Genomic DNA, 14,656 nt, shown 5'->3' with positions numbered 1-14,656 from the left:
GGGTCAGTCTCTGGGGAAACTGCCAGAGCCCCATAGTGTACATAAGGCATGTGGGGTTCAATGGCTATGTTTCTCTAAGGGCTTCAGTCCAACTGGCCAAAAGGGTATAATTCCTGCTGCTTGGGGGTTATAAAGCAGACAAGTGCCATACTACATTGTGTTCCCAGGACTAACAGCATAGTCTATAAAATGAGAGCACTAGTCATTGATAATCGGGTTGGCACCCTTATCCCATTAGCCCGACATCTTTGAGTCTTGCAAGCAGATAGCAAAGAAGGGATGACAGTCCCGCCAATGAAGGTAGGTTCCGTCCATCTCCTGTTCTCCTGTCCCTGAGTACAGATCCATGTATCAGAAAACATGAGTGCAGAAATAAGCCTCCAGGTCCTTCTGTGCACAAATCATCTCACTTCCCTTAGAACTAATCCTCTTTCAAAGGAGTCCTTCTTTCTCACCCATAGTGACTTTGGGAACCACAGTTTGGTAGAAGGAGCACCCTATAAATGATGGGGCCCACTAAACATTTGCAGTCACTGTCACTGGCCTCTGTCCCAGGACACCGGGGCTGGGGCTTTGCTTTCCTGGGTTCCCCTAAAGGACTCTTCCCTCTTCTGCAGCATAAAATGGAAGAGCGACTCCCAGTTCTCAGCAGCCATCTCTCCCAAGAGCTTGGAGGGTAAGTTGGAGCAGAGATGCAGCAGGTAATGCTATGGCATGTGCTCCCTGCTCAGTGAGTCTCTGCTGGCTCCTGCCTGGTCTCTGAAAACTCTTCCTATGCCCACCCTAAGCTGCTTCATTCCACAATCTCTCATTCTTTCCCACCTCAACAGCAGGTTCTGACTGCCTGAGACCTCCATTCTCCGCCCAGGTCTAGTGCTGCCTTGCAATGAGACCTAGCCCCAACTTAGGACCTGTGGCTAAGGTCCAGACCCAGGCCAAACTCTTATACTCTCAGCAAAAACCAGAACCGTCTACATCCTAGATTAGACTGTGTAATAACGGCCTTCTATCTCAGCAGAAGGTGCCAATTAAATGAACTGTCCTTCCTGGAGTGACTGAAATGGACAAAGGTAAAATTTCTCCTCCAGGAGTATCAAGATATAATTAGTGACCCCACTCTCAACCTTTCCCTGGGCAACCAGGCCACCCAGATCTCCTTGTCAGTCTCTGTCATTCATGCAGATTCCATCATCACCAGTGAAGGAGCAACACAGCCAGGAGCAGACACCAGACATGAACAGCACCAAGGCTCCCACTTCAGATGGGGCAAGTCTGATGTGGGAAGGGTAAATTCTCAAGGACATGTCAATGCCAGGGACAGAAAACTCCACAGTTGCTTGTGAAGGCAGCAAGGCTGTGTAGATGATGGGGTCCTTTAGCTCTGAAAGGCCGTCTAATATGGGCCAAGAGGTGAAACTAAAAGATGTAAGGAAGAGACTAGAGAGAGATGAGTGGAACAGAAGACCTACACTGGGATTGAAGCATCACCTGCCTGATGAGGCCTGGCAAGTGCCACTCCAGAAGTCCCTTTTCTAGTGACTCAAGCAAGAAACATCTATAGAACATCTTGCAAGTCATCATGGCAGGAAGTTGGAGCAGGACACGCAGGGTGATTGCTATGCATGCTGATCATTGCCTGCTGTCTACCATACTTGCCCAAAGCCCAGCTTCCTTACCCCATAAACCCAGCATCCTGGAAAGGTTGAACATCCCATGAGAATGCCCACCCCCAGGAGCCTAACTTCCTTGACCTGAGGTCTCACCTAAGTCAGAAAGTAAGACACCTGGCATCTTGTGAGGCTCAGGTGGGGCCCAAACCTGCAGGTTCTGGAGCCAGGGGATGCCATGCTGAGGAACACTCCAGCCTCATCCCTTCCCTGGGCTGCCTTTCAAATTCTACCATCTGTGTCTCTTGCTAACGTTCCCATGGTCCTGGAAAAATTTCATCACAAGGTTCAAGTCTACAGGAGGAATGGCAGTGGCTACCTCTGCATAAATGCCAGGGCCCGCATACCCGCAAAGGCAACTTCTGCAGGAGGACCTAATTGAAGACTGCCTGAGAGACCAAGGATTGCTGACACAGACAAATTCAGCCAATTGGGAACTGTTGCTTGGAAGAGATGCTTGCTTGGGACCAATGGGATGTGGGTAGAGGGTATAAAGGGTGCCTGAGGGTGCCCCCGAGGATTATAGAACAAGCTTTCGTAGCGTTCATATGCGCTTGCTGCAGCATTCTCACCTGTTCCTGGAGTCTGTGTTCTACCTCATCTCAACTCCCAAGGGCAAGGAGAGCCAAGAAGCAGGTGGCCCAGAGCACAGGCAGCTCAGCTGCCATGTTACATAATCCTCTCTCTTCCTGTTTATCTGCAGGGTTTTAGGGGCTTCAAAGCAGGACCCTATCTGCTTCTGCTTGGGCCATACAACTGCACACAGGCACTGCCTGCCTTGTCAGGACCAAGCTTGCTCTCTCCTGGTTAGAACCTGCCAGAGCAAGGCTTTCCTGGGAACCCAGAGACTCAGCATGTAATCAAGCCAGAGCCTTGCAAAGATGATGGGTGACACACAGCAGGTGGGTGGGTGGCCTTAGAAGACACTGAAGACATGTGACCACCATGGAGACTGAAATAGGGTTCCAATCATCAGTGATGAAACCACCATGACCGTGGAGTCACTGGAGGTGTGGCAGTGATGTCACTGCTGAGTGCTAATTGACCCTCCCTGACAGTCTGGTGTCACTGCCTGAGTTATCAATGAATCTGGCAAAGTCAGGTTTGAGACCTGTAAAAACCTTTACTCTAGAATGCAGGCATGTGGGCCTGAAAGCACAATAGTGAGAGGTATACACTGAATGAGCTTGAGGTACAGCAGAGAGCAGAAGGAGCTGGTCACCAAAGAGAAGGTTTCAGAAGGAGTCCATGCAGGATACTTCTACAACCAGGAGAGAGGCAGCCATGGGAGTCCCAAGTGGAAAAGCAAGGAAAAGGCTTGCAGGGATGAGGGCCTCCCAAGCTGCTGAGCTGAGCCCATGCACAGCTCACAAAACTAGGTGGGCACTGTAGGGAGTAAGTCCTCCATACGCCCATCAGAGAAGTGACAGCCTCCCCCAGAAAGGCATTTTAAGAGAAGGATTAGGAATGTTCTGCAGTATGTGAATGACATTATCTAGGGAACGGAATACTCTTAGATTAGTATAAAGTCCCTGCAGCTACTGTGCAGAGCTGGATCTAAGTCCAAAGGAATCTCTTCCTATACATGGGGCAGTAGGATGCTCATGACATCATTAGAGACAGCCTAGTGCAAAAGATAGCCTGTGACACAAAGAGACCCATCATAATGAAGATGCCCTGCTGAGGAATACCCAGCCCTCTGAGGGCAGCTACTCCTATCAAGAGTGGGGGTCGCTATGACCTAGAACAAAGCAGAGTGATGAGAGACATAAGCCATGGCCATCAATCATATCAGCCCCAGAGGCCACAGACATTCAGTGAAAAACAAGGTGATCACAAACAGGGACAGCAATCAGACCTTGCTGCCAAAAAAGTCTGTGTCCAGGAGACTCTTCCCACATAGTCCATAGGAGACATGATTCTGGGTCAACTTTACTATGTCCATCAGGCATCAATCAGTAAGGTGGCACATCTGATCAACCCAATGCTTCTCATGCATGTTGGCGAGAAAGATTTTTCAGTAAAAATATATCCCCACAAAGGAAAGTTTTTCTTCTTTTATGTGAGCATACCCTCTGTGTACTAATGGCTGCTTCTCAGGGTGGAGACTGCTTCCTGGTTGTAGTTCTCGTTCAGTGTAGTGACTTCTGTCTGCACTGAGCTGGGCACAAGGCGGGGTAAGCATTTGGTCATCCTTGAAGAAGCTTCTAGAAGGAAAGGGCATACAGAGAAGTGACAATAACACTGACACTCACACTCACCCATATTCCCTAGCTGCACTGTGAGACTCACCATCCCAGTACCAGAGAAAAAGTCTTCACATATGAGGAGAAACACAATCCCTCCAGGGACCCCACCTCAGGGAGTTGCTCAGCCTGACCCTCTGGCTAGGTTCTACATTTGTGCAGGTGTAGGTATGGGTACACAGAGGCATAAGAAGGCCCAGCATCTCACCCATCACAAGGAGTGCTCAGGAATGCTGGGGCTGTGCTAGTCTCCTCTGCCCTGGGCTTCCTGGAGAGAAATGAAATCCCCAGGACAGAAGCCAGTTCTCCATGATGAAGCCTGTGGGAGCTGAGCTCTGTAGCCCCTCAGCTCAGCATGGGTGACAAAGTAGTGTCGTCTTCCCCTGTCTTTTTCTCCTCCCCGCACCCTTGGAGGTGCCACACTGAACCTGCATCCCTGTGGTGTGCAGGCATGGTGGCTGTAGGATGGCATTTGAGGGGTGTATCACCCTGGCCAGGGCTCTCCTGCCTTTCCATCTTCTCAGGCCTGTGTGTGCAGTTGTGGTTGCCACAGACACAAAGCCTCTGCCCTCACAGAACACAGCACTGACTCTAGTGATGAAACCTCTGGCTCTGAGCACCATTCCAGGGACCTTTGCTCCTGGACTAAACCACACATCTGGAGAAACAGACTCTTCAGCGTACCACAGACTTCTTAAAGCAAGCAGAGCCACGAGTTACCTCACCTTCTTCAATTCTCTTATTAATGTTTAAAAGGTCTACAATGGTAAAATTCCATAACCATTTCTTTTTTTTTCTTTTGTAAAGAATGTTGTGATGTTAATCTTGACAGAAGATGCTAAAATGTGAGCAACTGGGATAAGTAGAGCTGACTACCCTGCATGTTCTCTCCCTTTTAACTCCAAAAAGGAGGAGTCACTGATGGGAAAGCCAGGCCCTGGTGATCAGGGCAGAGGAAGGTACCTAATGTTATCAAGAGCATGACCTGGGATCATACAGTAAGTCCTTCCCGGATTCCAGCACTTGCTGTCCCATGAGACCAGCCGGAGACCAGGCTAAGGCTATCCTACAGGACTGGCTCACAGAAAGGAAGGGGCTTTTTCAAAGTGCAGGAATTACCTGGTCACTGAGCAGGCCTGGAAGGGTCTTGGCTGGGCAGCACTTAGCTCCCATACAAGCTTCAGGTCCCAGGGTCCATCCACATAGGCATGAAGATGCATCAAAACAGGGGAGCAGCCATTTACCCCAAGTCCTCCACAGAGACTCCCACTATGAGAACACCACTCTCCTTTTTCCTAACGCGTGAGTGCACGTGTGCACACACACACACGTGTGTGTGTGTGTGTGTGTGTGTGTGTGTGTGTGTGTGTGTGTGTGTGTGTATACGTGTGCATGCATGACTGTCTATATGTGCACACACATCTGCAGTGCCCGTGGAGGTTTCCCATCCCTGGAACTGGAATTACAGGCAGTTGTGGATCACTTGATCAGAGCACTGGGAACCAAACCCAGGTCTAAAACGCATGCTCTTAATTGATGTGCCATCTCCCCAGCCTTTCCACAGTCATCTTTAAAGACTCCTATGATAGAGCCCCACAAGAAAAACACCCAAGGTTCCCCTCAGACACCACCCTCCCCTCCAAGACCCTTAGATTCTCCACACAGAGACTCGGGGATTTGCCCCTAGACCCTCCCACAAGGACATTTAAGAACACTCAGAGAGAGAGAGTGTGTCAAAAATCTCCCCAGACCCTCCCTTCCATAGACCTTCACAAACCCCTCTACAAGGAACCCCTAGTCCTCCCACGGGGCCTTTTACAGTCACTCTCATCAGGCCCTCTGGACCTGGCTACGGACCTGCACAGAAATGACCCACTTGACGCACAGCGAGCGCAGCACTCACAGTGAGAACACGGAGACTTCGGATCAACATGGAGACAGACACTCTGCAGTAAAAGCCGCCACACTCAGCGATGGCACACGGGCTCGGACTCCACAAAGATCTCACAGAGACCCCCTCTCCACACCTCTGACAGACACCACCAACAGAGACACAACCTCAAAGACCCAATACCTCTTCCAGAGTGGCTTCTATGTGACTCACAGTCCCAAACAGACATGCTCCTTCCACTGTGACAGCCACTACAGGAGGAATGAAAGATGCTGATGTGTCCTCAAGGAAGGTGGCCACCGGGGCTTCTTCTGTGTTCACTTGGCTTCAGCATTCGTCCTCATCTGCCTGGATGACGCCTGAAGCACTTGGCTCCCTTAGCTCAGGCCCTGGACTCGACACTACCTTTAGTACATCGATGCCTTAAGGGGCTTTACCACCTCTCAGTAATGATCACATGACTCCAAGATGCCTCTCAAGTTGGGGATCCTTTTGAAGCTTCAAAATAAGCCCCACCCCTTCCCCAAATTTATATTCATCTGGTAGCCTGACAACTGGAAACATTTTACATACCTTTTTCAACATCACGGAGAGCTCAGAGAGAAGTATGCTCTGGTTTTGTGCACTGTGATCCCTGGACTGAAGCAAACTTTACTGTGTGTCTTGAAACTTCCCTTGCTTCCGCTACAAAACGGGGAATGGGTGTTAATGCTGTATGAAGGGAAATGAGTGGCGAAGCTAAAACACTCTGGGTTGTACCATTTGGAGTGTTTTTCAAATTTCATTTTATGTGCATAGGCTGCGCCTGCATGTTTGTATGTGAATCATGTACATGCCAGATCCCAGGGGGGCCAGAGGCAGGTGTCAGAGACCCTAGAACTGGAGCTAGGAATGGCTGTGAGCTGCCCTGTGGGACTGGGAACTGAACCTCTGTCTTTTACAAGAACAGCCAGTGCTCTTAACAGTAGATCCCTCTCTCCATTCCCAAGTTCTTTTTTTTTCTATCATTGCTTTTATTTTTTATGACATTGTCACTAACGTGATTTTCACTGGCCAACCCACACACACACACACACACAAATCTCCCCTGGGGCTGGAGAGATGGCTCAGTGGTCAGGAGCACTGGCTGCTCTACTAGAGGTCCTACTTCAATGTCCAGCAACCACACGGTGGCTTACGACCATCAATAATGGGATCTGATGCCCTCTTCTGGCACGCAGCGGTATATGCAAATAGAGTATGTGTGTGTGTATACACAATAAATACATCTTGGGAAAATCCCAATCAAATCAAGGATTTATAGATTTACAATCCACATGACCAAAAAAAAAATATGGATAATCTTTCAGGTCTTTTTTTGTTTGTTTGTTTGTTTTTGTTTTTGTCGTCGTCCCCCCCATCCCCGTCATTTCCTGGCACATGGTATGCAGCAAGCTTTTGTAACTTCCTCTGATGGAAAGGATCCTTCTGCAACCCTAAAGCCATCACAGGAACCTCACGGGGTTCGTTTCTTCCAAACCATCTTTCTTCACAAGGCCTGTGCACGCCTGTCCCTTGGGTAGGGTCCGGGGTCCCCTGACTTACCTGCTGATGTCCAAGTCAGGAAAAAGTCGGCTGCCGGGTCCAGGATTTGACAGTAGCGACGACACCACGCCCGCTCCTACAGTTGCTGAAGGGCCTCGAGGCATTGAAAGGAAAATGTTTTCCCTGTCCCTGTCCAGAAGTGAATCCTAAAGTCTCCGCCTGGCTGGTGGCAGCTGCACACTACTCCATTCCCCATCTTGGTGTAACCTGCTCTTCTTCCAGGCAAGGCCTCTCACCACCTTGAGATGAGTAAAGAAACCGGAGGCCTGCACTTTTCCTAGATCCCACAGGGGGGCGATGTAGAGCTTGAGTTTTCCTTCAGCTTTCCAGCCCCTTCCAAGTCTTGCTCTAGCGTTCCCCTAGCAACCTTCTCCACTTTCTGGTCCTCACAGCCCAGCTCCAGCTGTCCCTTATGAAGAACTCTGCTGTCATTCCGGCGTGTCCCCGCCCCGCCCTCCCTACCCCACGCTAGACGCTAGAGGGCTCTCAGGCTGGGCTAGAGTTTGAAATGTGACCCCCAAGCAGCAGCCCCAGATGCTAGGGCTTCAATATTGCCAGGCACTTCAGCTTCCCACTCAAACCCCAGCAGCCCTCTGATTCCAACCCCACCCCCACCCCCCAAATGTCCTGGGAACACAGGTTCTTTGCTGGTACCTGGATGGGGATCCTTACAGGAAAGCTGGCAGCAGTTACATTAACAAGGTCCAGACCTGTTCTACTCTAGCATCACTGCACATGCAGCCGTTAAACAGCCAAAGCGGGGCAAACCGTCGAAAACAGCCTGATTGGCTACAGGCTGCAGGGCACGCAGGCACCATGTGATCCATTGTTAGCCTGTGATTGGCTGAATCGATGGTTTGGTTTCCAGGTTATCCTGTATCCTGTGACCTTATTAAGGTAGAATTACTAGTAAGTCCAGTCACACAGTTCACTCTGTGTGGTGGCCATGTAAATACAAACTTTATCAGAAAAAAAAAAAAGGATAAACATATAGACAATTATCTTTAGAATAATAAAGAACATTTATTTAAATACACTTTAAATTTGAAAGGAACTTTGACAAAAGTGTCATTCTAAAATCAATTGCTTTGCAGGAAAAATAAACACTAATGAATTTTTTTTTTAATCTTCAAAGTGACTACTAAATGATAAAATATGGAGGGAACGGGTTTTTCCTAGAAACCTTGGCGAGTCACACCACCGCAAATCAGGTCAAGCAAAGCAACAACAGAAGGGTCCGGTCTCCGGCAGCTTCAGCAGTCAGTGGATAGATGGCGGTAAAGACCTAGAACCAGCCAACAGGGCTGGAGAGATTGCTCAGCAATTAGAAATACTTGCTGCTCTTGCATAGAATCCAGATTCAGTTCCCAGCACCTGCATGGCAGCTCACAAGCACCTATAACTCTAGTTTCAGAGACTCCTACTCTTTTCTAGACAAAACAGCCATACATGTTTGAAAAAAAAAAAAAGCTAGCATATGCTACACAGTGTCTGTCTTAGTCTCTATCCTGTTGCTGTGAAGAGACACTGTTTGGCTTTGAAAACAAGGGATTGTGGTGCATATTTTACATATATAAGAGCAGACCTGGCCTCCAGGTTTTCCTAGCATCCCTAAGCCCCTATCTGGCATACCCTCCCCACCTCCAACCTTGAACTTTCCAGTCCAGGGGCTGGACTGCCCTTTCCCCAGAGGCCTCTCCCTAGATAATCCAGACATTTTGGTTTCATTCCTCCTCCTCCTCCTCCTCCTCCTCCTCTTCCTCTTCTCTGTGAATTCCCTTTCTCTCTTTCTTTCCTCCTACGACCCCCTCTCCCATGGCAACTCCCCGGGCCTCAGTCCTTGGGGCCAGTGAACTCACCTAAGAGCAGCTTCCCAATAAACTTGCCTTTAATATATTCTATTCTGGCTTGAATTGGCTCATTTCACTGGTGGAGAAATAACCTATCAGACACCATGACCAAGGCAACTTTTATAGAAGAAAGCATTTAATTGGGGCATACTTACAGTTTGAAAGGCTTAGTTCATTATCATCATGGAAGAGAGCATGGCAGTAAGCAGGCAGCTCTAGGGCTGGAGAAGTAGCTGAGAGCTCTATCTTGATCTGCAAGCAAAGAGAGAGGGGGAGAGAGAGAGAGAGAGAGAGAGAGAGAGAGAGAGAGAGAGAGAGAGAGAGAGAGAGAGAGAGAGAGAGAGAGAGAGAGAGAGGAGAGAAAGAAGAGGGGGAGAGAGAGAGAAGAGAGAAAGAAGAGAGAGAGAAAGAAGAGAGAAGAGAAGAGAAGAGAAGAGAAGAGAGAAGAGAAGAGAAGAGAAGAGAAGAGAAGAGAAGAGAAGAGAAGAGAAGAGAAGAGAAGAGAAGAGAAGAGAAGAGAAGAGAAGAGAAGAGAAGAGAAGAGAGACTGGCGTGGACTTTTGAAACAGCCAAGACTTATTTTAATTTGCATATCTATTTTATATACCTAGAGTCACGCAAATTTTTCTTACGGAAAAAAAAGAGGTCAGAAGTGGAAAACGTGTAAGAAGCTTTAGGCTGTGGGGCTTCTTCTGACTATAGGTAAGACTGTCACCTCAGCATCCCTCCAACCATGTGCTTGTGAGGAAGGGCAGGTGTCCTCCCGTGGGTGTAGTCACTCACATCCAGCTGCCTCAGCACAGACATGAGATCAGCCCCAGGAGCCTCCACTGAACCAAATCTTAGAGATGGTTCCATCACTTTAAAGAAAAATAGTGATTGAATATCATCCATACAGACCTCATACCCTCTACAGCTTCTCGTGATTACTTATAACCCAGTATAAAGGCTACGTAAATACTGGCTCGCCTGTATTTCCTAGGTGAGGAGGTGAAGGAGGAGTGTGCACATATTCAGGCCCTGGAGTGTGTCAGGCTGTACTCCCCCTCCATTGTTAGTTCGGGGAAGGGGGTACCAGACCATTTTTAAAAGCTTTTTGTTTTCCCTTGAGGCAGGGTCTCCCTAAGTGATTAGATTGGCCTTGAACTCACAACTCGACTGCCTCTGCTTAGGCATGGCCTCTCCGTGTCCCTGAGCATCGTCCTCCTGCGGTGTCTGTATCCTCGTTCCCTTTTAAGGACACAGGTGATCATGGATTATGGCCTTACTGGAGACATTGTTTTCACCAAATTCATCTTTCAATGCCCTTGTCTCTAAATGAAATCCTGGTCCGAAGCTCCTGGGGGTTAGGATATCCAGGGAACTTGAAGGACACCATTCAGCCCTTGATGACGTCACATAGAATTTATTAAGCGTCAGATCTGTTCACTCCCTGGGCTCAGTAGCCATCTACTAATGTCTTTCCTTAGCACAGACTTGAATCTCCATGAAGAAAACTTGTGGAAAGGCTCATGGGAGTCACAATTAATTCCAACACTCCTTGTGAATCCATGACTGTGGCTCCCTTTCCAGACACCACAGGCCCTATGCTGGCTATCTTCCAAAGTGAGTTCCATGAGACAGGGAACAGTTTTCTCAACTGCTGGCCTCTCTGGGCCTAAGACAGAGCCTGGTAACTAGAAGGTTCTCAGCAAAACTTGTCAAACAAATGTGACAGTATTTCTCTCACTCCATCTTTCTGTGTGTGTGTGTGTGTCTCTCTCTCTCTCTGTTTGTCTTTGTCCCTCTCTCTGTCTCTCTCTGTATCTTTCTCTGTCTCTGTCTCTCTGTGTCTCTGTCTTTCTGTCTGTCTCTCTGGGTGTCTCTCTGTCTCTCTGCGTCTCTCTGTGTGTCTCCGTCTCTGTCTCTGTCTCTCTCTCTCACACACACACACACATGTACACACACATTTTCATGTACACACACTCCTCTCCCACACAGATGGCATCAACCTTCTTTTTTGAACCTGACTCATTTCCTGCATGACTTCCCCCTGTTTCCCCTGGTTTACCTGTCACACAAACACTGACAAAATATCTCCAAGACATTCAGAGCCCCAGAGAGGAAATCGTGGCTCAGTTATGCCTCACCTTGGCCCGTGATCTCTGCTCCACTTGTCAGACCTGTGCACATGCCACATCCTGTCTGAACTGTCCTTTCCTCCCTCCTCCCTGCCACCTGCTAGCGCTAAGATTTTACAGCCACCTGGAAATTCATGACTCATGGTTTGTCTCCCCTGCATCTGGTTTTCTCGCCTTGGGCTCTGTCTTACAGTCCTTGTCAATTCCTTTTAAATAAATAATTCAGGTTTAAAACTATGTCAAGCTACATTAATGTGCCTGTAAATGAGAGGAGAGAGTGTGTCCGTGAATATAAGCAGAGATGCTTTGAAAAAAAAAAAAGATCTCAGAATCCACGCACCTGCTGGGAAGGTGTGAAGTGTCTGCTGGGAAGAGGAGTTAGGTGAGCATGTGGATGGAGATGCACCCGATTTTCTTCTGCCCCTCATTACACAGCCTCAAGTGTTTCACATGAAGGATGTATGGAATAGACAAGACAATGGAGGCACACCCACAGAAACTTACTTTACTGTATGTTCCAGAAGGCCTAGAATTCCTGACATCTTGACAATGGCTTGGATTGAGAAACCCCTCACTCTAAACAGAAATTCAGATCCAGGATATAAATCCCCACTTAATCCCAGGAACAAATGGAACACATTGAGACATAAACTACTCCTTGATGCTGTTGTGCAAGCCTGATATTAAGAAATCCCAGGCAAACAACCGCAGCCAAGGAGAACATGATGTTGCCAAACCTGTCCAGCTCCTGTGGACCCCAGATGTCCTTACAGAAGCCCACACTGGTTTCTGACAGAAACACTTGAGAGGCTGCTGCTTTCTTCACTTCCTTGACCCCTTTCCCTGAGCCTGATGCGATCAGGAACTAACCTTACCACATGTACAAATGCTTAGAATAAAGAAAGAGTGGAAATGAATTACACCCCACTAACTGTGACAAATACAAGCCACTGCAAGGACTTGAGTTTCCCAACAAGGACAATGACAAGAGTTTCAGGTTAAAACCTAATTTAGGGGCTGGAGAGATGGCTCAGCAGATACAGTACTTGTTGGGAAAGCAGGCATGCCTGGGTTTAGATCCCTATCAACCATGGAAATGTCTAGGTGTGGTGGTGCAGCACTGAAGGGCACCCCACACCAAAGGGCAGAAGACAGGCAGATCCTGGGTACTCACTGGTCAGCCAGACTGGCAAGCTCCAGGTTCAGTGAAAGATTGTTAACATATATGGTAGGAAAGCATTCCAATCTGTAGGCATCACATGCACCTAATAGGGTCAACACTGTTACATACATACATACATACATACATACATACATACATACATATATACATACACTCATACACACACACATACATATACTCATACACACATATATACATACATACATACATACACTCATACACACACATGTACAATACACACATACATACACATACATATACATACAGAAATACATACTATACACGTACATACACATACATACATACATAATACATGCACACACATACATGCATGTATGCATACACACACACATATATACATACATACATACACACATACATACATACACACACATACACACATACACACATGCATATATCAAACATATAAATTCCCGTTTAACCCAATTTAGTTTAGGCTCTGGGTAAAGAATGGATTTCTGCGCTCTATTTGGGAATGGCTAGAACATGAGCTCACAATATTGGATGAGGCCTGAAGGGGGCGCGGCGATGAAGGGTTTAGCTCAGTGGACTCTCTCTTGCTCAGCCCTGACCTCTCTTCTTTGAGCCTTCGGGTCTCTTGCCCACTGAGCCAGCAAGAAGACAACTTAGGATACATACACCCTTATTTGTCCTTTTCCTTTGGCAGGTCTGACTGGCTGGACTGTGTCTTTCCAGGTAGGTTCATTTCTTTTTAACCAATCCGGAGCCTCATCACCAGAGATGTGATGTCTGAAAGGTGAGCCAGAATAGGCTCTCTTAGGAAGCATCCCTCAGAGTCCCTTGGTGCATACTTCAAGGAAGTAAGGCCAACAGAGGCCACTTGACTCCCCTGGGAGCACTGAGGGCAGAAATGGCAGATAGCCCAAAGGGTTCAGCCGGCGAATATTCATTGTGTCAAGGTGAAGTGTGCCAAGGTTTGCCAACCTTTTCATTAAATGTGGACTGTTGTTGTGGAGGAAGAACGGCGCTGAAATCCTCAGCTTATTTTTTTGGAGTCCTTTTGTCTTTTTGTCTTATCAATGGTGGGCATGTTTGCTCAGGCTAGGTCTGAATGCTTTCCTCATCTTCAGTGATTCAAATAAGTCATCTAAGGCAAGCCGGGAGCCACCACAACTGTGGCCTGTGTTGTGTCACCAGGAAGGTGCCTTCTCGTTACAACTCTGGGCTAGTGCTCTGAGGCGTTTTAAGACTCTCAATCCTTCTTTTCCCATCCAACACAGAGTTTTCCTTCAGATAGCAGCTGCTGCTGATTACTACTGGCTGCTGCTGGCTGCTTCCTGTGGGTTAAACAATTCACAACTTGCCAGCTCTGTTGCACAAAAGGAAAAAAGCAAAACCCAGCAGGCTCCATGTTGAATATGCAGAGGGATTTAAAATAAGTTTTGAAGAGAGAACCTTGGAGTTGGGCCTGGGCTAGCTTAGTTCTCCCCCTGCCTGGTCCAGTACCTGAGGAAAGCATGCAAGTGCACTCACCACAATGGCTCCCCTGGCTGGATCCAGATCTTTGGCAACCAAGGGAGGGTTAACTCGGTTATTTTCTTGTGTTTACTCTAGGCAAGTACCATAGTAGATGAAAAAGAAATATAGAGAAAGGTTAAAGAGAGATGTCTGAGTAAGGGTTTTATTGTTGTGAAAAGACACCATGACCAAGGCAACTCTTATAAAGGAAAACATATAATTGGGTCTGACGAAAAATTTCAGAGATTTAATCCATTATCATCATGGTGGGAAGCATGACGGCATCCAGACAGAAATGGTGCTGGAGAAAGAGCTAAGAGTTCCACGGGTAGCAGGAGACTGTATTCCACACTGGGCATAGCTTGAACATAGATGGCTTCTAAGCCCACCCCCCACTGTGATGTAAGCTCACTCCTACAGTGATACACTTCCTTCAAAAAGGCCACCCCTACTCCAACAAAGGCACACCTCCTAATAGTGTCACTCCCTATGGCCAAGCATTCAAACACACGCGTCTATGGAGGCCATACCTATTCAAACCACAAGAGCTAAAGGGGGAAATGATAAAGCAAATCTTCTATATTAAGGCTTTTCATTACCTGAAAATATTTATAC

The 14,656-nt window shown here is 47.7% G+C and overlaps 1 long non-coding RNA gene across 1 annotated transcript in view; it reads right to left on the bottom strand.

The window, feature by feature from the left end:
* Positions 1 to 8,084, bottom strand: part of Gm2762 (predicted gene 2762) — a 61,942-nt gene extending 53,858 nt beyond the window's left edge. Inside the window, exons 1-4 of the long non-coding RNA NR_037991.1 lie at positions 8,043 to 8,084; positions 7,389 to 7,517; positions 6,378 to 6,488; positions 3,740 to 3,874 (exon numbers count right to left, since the gene is read on the bottom strand). This is a non-coding gene — a long non-coding RNA (predicted gene 2762). The remainder of the gene's footprint in view (positions 1 to 3,739; positions 3,875 to 6,377; positions 6,489 to 7,388; positions 7,518 to 8,042) is intronic.
* Between the last annotated feature and the right edge of the window lie 6,572 nt (positions 8,085 to 14,656).

Source organism: Mus musculus, chromosome 13 (genome assembly GCF_000001635.26).
Source record: "Mus musculus strain C57BL/6J chromosome 13, GRCm38.p6 C57BL/6J".
Lineage (NCBI taxonomy): Eukaryota > Metazoa > Chordata > Mammalia > Rodentia > Muridae > Mus > Mus musculus.
The sequence above is the reverse complement of the archived record's forward strand: the minus strand, read 5'-3'. Positions and strand labels throughout refer to the sequence as shown.